Source organism: Prosopis cineraria, unplaced genomic scaffold (assembly GCF_029017545.1).
Source record: "Prosopis cineraria cultivar Desert tree isolate PC_DT_omini unplaced genomic scaffold, ASM2901754v1 PC311, whole genome shotgun sequence".
Classification (NCBI taxonomy): Eukaryota; Viridiplantae; Streptophyta; class Magnoliopsida; order Fabales; family Fabaceae; genus Prosopis; species Prosopis cineraria.
The window spans coordinates 33,360-40,866 of NW_026555638.1; positions in this window are offsets into that span (position 1 = coordinate 33,360).

Below are 7,507 nucleotides of genomic sequence, written 5' to 3' on the forward strand. Positions count from 1 at the left end.
GGAACTTCCAATTTATAGAGGAGACTCTGCCCGACAGCAAATACTTGTATCATATATACAATTAATTTTCATATCTTGTGTAGTATTTTGTTAGAGCAAGGTATTCGCATTTTACTATGGAGCAAATAGAAGATTTAGTTGAAGAATGGTCAGAATATATTATTGGCTGTTTGTGATAGGAACTTAGATTTCAATGTTAAAAAAATAACAATAGTTTCATTTGTTAGGCTTGTTAGAAATTAAACTGGGTTAGTTGGAAAATTAAAATTATTGTATCAGTTTCAAATTCTTCTTGTATATAAATTTTTATGTTGATATTATTTTTAAATTAATTTTTGATATTATGATTTGCCGTTGTTAAAGATATGTAAAAGGAGAAATTTAAAAAATTTGATTTACAAAAAATTAAAATAATATACGGGAGCGCTCATTTGAAGAGCGCTCCTGTAAAGTAATTTACGGGAGCGCTCTTTAAAACAGCGCTTCGGTATGTTATCAGCATACGGGAGCACTCTTGAAAAGAGCGCTCCTGTATGGGGCATACAGGAGCGCTCTTTTAAAGAGCGCTCCGGTAAGGTGTAGCATACGGGAGCGCTCCTATGGAGAGCGCTCCCGTACATGATGTCTCTTACGAGAGCGCTTTTCCAAAAGCGCTCCTGTATAGCGTACATGCATGAGCGCTTTTTTTAAGCGCTCTTGTACATTTCAGAGCGCTTCAAAAGCGCTCCTTAAAGGAAAAAAAAAAAAGCGTTCCTGTAAGCTTATTTTGTAGTAGTGATTATATTGTTCCCATGAACATAGGTGACATTATTTTCTTTGCCATGAACAAGATTAGGCATTCATCGTCCATTTTCTCCGCCACATGGATCTACATCGAAATCCTAATCCCCCTTCCCTAACATCTTCATTGTATCTTCTACCGCTTGCACTATACACACACACACACACCCATAGAGTTACAGAGAAAGGGAGACAAGGAAGACAAGCATAAAAGGACTCAATTCTCACAAGTATATATTGTTTATGTACATAGCTAAATAACTTGCCCCTAGTTGGCAGGAATTGTATCAACTTAACTAACGTCTATTAATTGATGAATAATAAAACTTATCTAATATAACATAACTAACTATAATGATTGAATAAAATTTATGTCCACATCCTATAAACAAGCTTCCTAGTTCTTCAACGATATAGTATAGTTGCAAAAATGAACACAGTAATACTTTATGCGAAATCGAAAAAAGAAACAAGTTTCCTAAATGGCACCTAGGCAACGAGCAGCCAAGGATGTCCTTCTAGACATTGGCGTCTCACTTTTCAATGGCTTCACCTTCGATCATGTCCATGGCACCAACAGTTTTGGCTTAACATCACATGTCCAAGGGAATATCTCTCCCTATGTTTAACTCTATCTTTGAGAAATAAAACAAAGATAAACCAAGTAATCCTATAATAACAGCGAAAGAAGCTGCAAATTCATCACATGTGCGAGGGAGTATCTCTTAACCATATGTGTTATAATTACTAGCAGAACGTCCATGAAATTTAGTTTAAGAGCTATAAGTCTTAAGTGTGCAAAGGGAACATGAAAGCAAAAAAATTTTGATTAATTCAAACAAAAAAAGAAAATAACATCAGGAATGAAGAGAAGAAAGGGATAATAAGAATGAAATAGTGAACCCTTGTCTTCTCATTTTCGCAAACTAGTGTGTTTTCACTTTTGAATCACAAACCCCAAACTAACACATAGCAACTTCGAAATATTTAGGTTTGTAGTCATTGTTCTTGTTCTCTCTCTTCCACCTGTCATAAAAAATGGGGCCCACAAGCAATTTCTAACGGAAGTTTCAAAGATTTGATATTAGGGTGCTCAATGTTCTGACTTAATTACTTAAAAGGTTAGAATGTTACATGAAATATTTTAAAGTATTAAATGTTCTTTCAGAAAAATTTCAGAAATAAAAATGCACTTTTACTCATTTTGTAATTTTATGATTATTCCAAAGTTGTTTAAATTATGGCTTATTTGGTTTTGTTCAATTTTTTATTTTTAAAAATTATTTTATAACTCAATTTTTGAAACTATTTTTTAAAATAAAATAAATTAGAAATCTATTTGATTATTTTAATATGAAAACAACTTTAGAGTTAAAAACGTGATCAATAGTTGTGGTTTTTAGTGATTAATGATGATAGCACTTGATAATGGTGGACCATAACTGAAAATATTTTGCCATAATCAATTATAGTGTACTTTAAAAATAAAAAACAGCTCTAAAATGTTTTCATTTTTATTTTTAAAATCAAAAATAAAATAATTTTAAAAATATTTGAATTCAAAATACTTGCACAAATGAGTTTTTTATTTTTATTTTTAAAAATAAAAAACATTTTTTTAAAATAAAAATCAAACATGCCCTTAATTTCTCAAGCCTAATTTTATTATTCTATCTTAAGTGGCCATTCTCTTAAAAATGATACGTGTTAAATTTGTGAATACCATAAGTTATTATATAGTTTACTCCCTTCATTTAAAAATATAAGATATTTTTAATTTTTTAAAGTATAATCATTATTTTTTTTAAAGTACCTATTGATAGTGACTTTATATTATTTATAGAGTATTTAATATAAATAAATATGAAAAGACAGAGTTAATTTAAAAGTAAGTAATTATTTTATTAAAGGTAAAATTTAATTAAAAATATTTTGTATTTTTAAATAAAAAAAATATATATGATTTTATATATGAGTAGATGAGTACTTGCAAGATAAGTCTGTGCCCCGGCTCAGTCAAAACTCAAATCCTTGGGCCACATTTTGTCTCAACTGACAGCCAGGCAAAAACCGGTTTGGCTGGTTCTCAAGCAAGAGTGCATTTCATTTATTGTCCAAAAGAAAAATAGAGAAGATTATTTTGAGATCTCATATAACACAATTAAATATTATAAAATCCATTGATAACTTGTTAATTTTAATTGATGTCTTAATTTTTTTTTCCTTTCTTTCTTCTTTTACCCTGAAATAACATCATTTGAAACAAGTGGCGCAAGTCATTTTAATTATTTATTTGGTGAATTTCAGAAAAAAGTAATTTAATTACTCCTAAAAGTTTATAAAATCTCTTAAAATTAAAAATGGGAAGAGTACTCTCAATCCGAGCTTGGCAGATAACATGACCAAGTAGTATTAGGCATGGCCTGGCCCACAATATATATACTAGGCCGAGCCTATATTTGTAAATATAAAATCAATATTTAACCAAATAAATGTGATATATATGGTAGCGATATCAACTCCTGAAGTATTATTCCATTGTTCAATTCATGAAAATGATCCTTTAAATAATGTTTAAATTTCTTGAGAGATCAATTTTATGATTGTCAGTGAAGATACTTTAGAAAAGAAAAAAAACATCAATATCTATTTTATAATGTATATGGATATTGATACTCATGTTTCCTCTGGTTCTGCTGTCTTATTTATAAGGTAAGAAGGAAAAAAAAATTTAAATCTTATTTATAAGTTATTTTATTAAATTTTCAATGCAAATTTTTCTTACTATCCTTTATTGAATATTGAAGACATAAAAAAATATTATTGAAGCATATATATTTAATAGAAATAAATTTGAGAACTTGTTAAATTTTAAAACAGGACTAAAGTTAATGAGTTTTAAAATTTTTTTAATTCTCATAAAAGATGTTAAAAATGACTTATAAATAGAATTAGAGAAGTATATTATATAATTTATTTTAATCAATATAAAAATATATATTTTTAAAAAATGGGTAAGGAATAATTCAATTTTTTATTAAATATTGTTAACATTTTCTACTCCAATCTCTCTCCCTTTCTTTTTCGGTTTTTTGGCTAAGAGTAGTTTTCTTTCTATTTCCCGTTAGCATTTATGGTTTTATGAAATTATATCTTCATTATTTTAATGGTGTTAATATTTTTTATGTCATAATTGGCAATTTATGTATAATATAATCAAATATTAATTAATAAAGTTAATAAAAATATATTCATCGAAATTTTTTTAATTTAAATAATTTTAAATAGTATTTATGTTTTTTTTAATATTTGATTTGACAATTAATTAATGGTTATCTGGATTAAAACAGAATATTAAAAATCCAGGAGAAATCTATGTTCTATACTAGTAACATTTAAGTTTTCTTGCTTTTAATTTTTCCCTTATAGAAAAAACATTTAATCTTATGAGAGATTTATGTATGTTTTTATAAATAAAAGTATTTTTTGTAATTAAAATAAAATAAAAAACTTATCTACGTATTTCGGTAATTTTACCTTTAAAACATTTATTTTGCCATGGTCCAAACTAACTTAAACGAAACCGATTTCTAAATTGATCTCTCAAACCTTTTTTTTTTTTTTTTTGAATGATTGACTCCCAAATTTTTGTCTTCTCAACTTCGGTTTCTGCTGGTAATCAAATTAAATCAGATATAGAATACCATAACATAATATCATCCAAAACGTCTTTTTTTTTTTAATTGCTAAAGAAGGAAATTAAAGGGGAGGCCTTTTGAATCAAGGGAAGAACACGTGATTGTAAGGAAAATTAAAAAGAGGTGTTTGGTTAAGTGGAAGTGACTAGTCCCCATAACATAACAAATTAAGATTTAAATACTAAAATTTCTCATATTTATGTAATGTTTGGAAAATATAAAGATGTTCTTTAGGGGAAAATAAACAGAGAAATACACCTGCCTAGTTTTCTTTCAAGGGACATTTCACATTTGATTTTTAAAAAATACTTTTTTGATTCAAATAGACGGACACTAACGATTTAAAGTTATAAGTAGGATTGAACCTATAACTTTGCACTTTTAAGAAGCTTGTATGTTGCTAGGTTAGAAAGTATTTTTTCCAAATATCAAACATTGCTCAACTTGTAATATTCGCCTTGATATTACGAGGACAACACACTTACATGTCGTTGTGATAATTATGATTAAATAAAATATCAAGTAAAAGTTATCATAACTTAATGATTTAAAAGGTAAATAGTTAAAATAATGGGATTCCAAGAAAATTCTTTTTAAAAAAATATTATTTGAGTTCAAACTATAATTTAAAATCGATTAAATAAGATAACTGAAATATGAAAATCAGACAGCACTTGAAAACAAGCTAATGCAATTGAAAATTTTTCAAAAATCTATTTCGTTCGTCGCAACGTAAGCCACACTTATTATGGCGGATGGCACAAAAAGACGAGTCCCTTGGAAGGCATATGCACCATGGCGCACAACTACTGTCATAACAGCACTTCAAACTTTTGGAGCGTGCTATTTTGCCATTCGATATCTGATTTGAGCACTTTAAGTGTCCACACGAAGCTCTTTAAATCCTCTAACTAATAGTATTAATCTCACCCTTAAATAATCATCCATTAAAAAGATAAATACCTAAATTCAAAATGATTCGTTTTCACTTCAAAATATTTTTAAAGGTGTCCAAAACATGCTACCAAATGTCATTAGCTCTGAAATCACTTTGATCACTTCAAATGGACTACACGCAACATGACAAGTTAATCATATCACACGAGTAAGCATTTATATTTAAAATGACCACCAAACCCTTAATACACAATAATATAAGGGTGGATCAAATTTAATACAATTATTATTTTGGTCATTTTGACATATAAATTATTTCAAATATATCATTTGTAATTGTATCTTGGCCAAGCACATTTATTTAATAACAACAATATCAATTTTGGACCAAGATATACACACTTCACATATTCTTATACAAATGATAATAAAATAATGTCATGTTTTTAAGTTGGCATTATATTATAGCAATATGCATTACAAACCTAAAAAGAAAAAATGGAAGAGCTATACAACAATACTCTTCACTCTTCAGTCGGCCGTTTCTTCCTATTGTCCCTATCGAAGCCCTCACCTATAAAATATAACTACGGGTGAGATAAACATCTTAATAACAAAAAAATTCACTACTATTAATTAATATGTACAATCATAAGGGAGTAAAGCTATTAAGCACTAAAATATACTTTTAACATATTACAACATACTCTTTTTCATAAACACAAATCATTTATCACTAGCATAATTATTTTACTATCTAAACCTCCATGTCATCTTGATTGAAACATAGGCTCTTGAACCAAGTGTACATTAACAATGGTCTAAGTTCACCTTCACTGGTACGATCACCTAGCCAAATATGTCCTATCACACTTTTGGACTATAGTCTCCACCTATCGCACATGAATCAAGGTGTCGTTACTTCAACACTGCATCACTAATGTTAAGGAGCGTTACTCTCCAATGTCGTATCCTGCATAGATATTAAGGAGAAAATCTCCAACACTGTACCTTATTAGACGCTAAGGAGATACATGTTATATGAACTTTTACTATTCCTTTCTACGATGAACTCTCATCTAACATGATCATGCTCACATTTATCATGTACATTTTAAATTTTTCAATCAATCCATATAAATTTTCATCATTTTTATTGTTTGTAAATAATTTTTCATGCACAAAATTACATTTCACAATATGCAAGGTTATCAATTTTCAAGTAATAAATTTAACATATCTACTCATAAATAGTTAAGTAATATAAACAAATAATATAAATTATTCTGTTACCTCAACCTTTTGGCACACAAAAGGGTTACCGTGGCTCAACATTAGCTTCACATGTTCTATATGCATGATAAAGCTTAAGTAATGCTCAATCTACACAATCAAGTGACAATTGTCAATTATCACTCCAGATAAACCCTAAATTCTCTAGGTCCTAAATACCCATAACACTCAAATTCCTTATCTAACAACATCAACCATTTCAAAATACTTTGACCATCTTATTAAACATCCCAACATATCAAATTTAACATCCAACTATCCACTTTGTTTAAAAATTCTCAAATTATGCATAGGGTTCATCTAAACCCTTAATGAAATTTCAAATCACTATAAAACTCATAAACTTAAGATTAGAGACTTGACTTAACTCCTCAAGACCTTAAATAAGTCAATGGGTTCGACCATACCTAACAACAACCAAAAACAAGCTCCACAATACCTCTTAAGTCAGAAATTTCATATAAAGAGGGAGGAGAGGAAATGTAGAACTTATCCAATGATGATTCAAGCTCCAAATGCATCCAAAATGGTTTAGAGATTATTTCCTAGTAGACACCGATCATTTCTTATTGCCTTCTTGTGATTTTCTTTATCCCACTTCTAATTTGGGGTTTGTTTTTATGAATTGATGAGTGCAGATTTTGTATGTGCACCGTGGCATATTAGCACGTTCATCGGAGCACATGACACAGAGAATCCCTCTATAATTTAAAATTCCCTTCGTGTCATGGCCCGCTCAAATATTGACCTAACCTTCTTCTAAGACTATTCAATGATTCAATAATTATATTAGTCTCCCATAAACGTCATTAAACAATAATTTATTTAAATTAACCAAA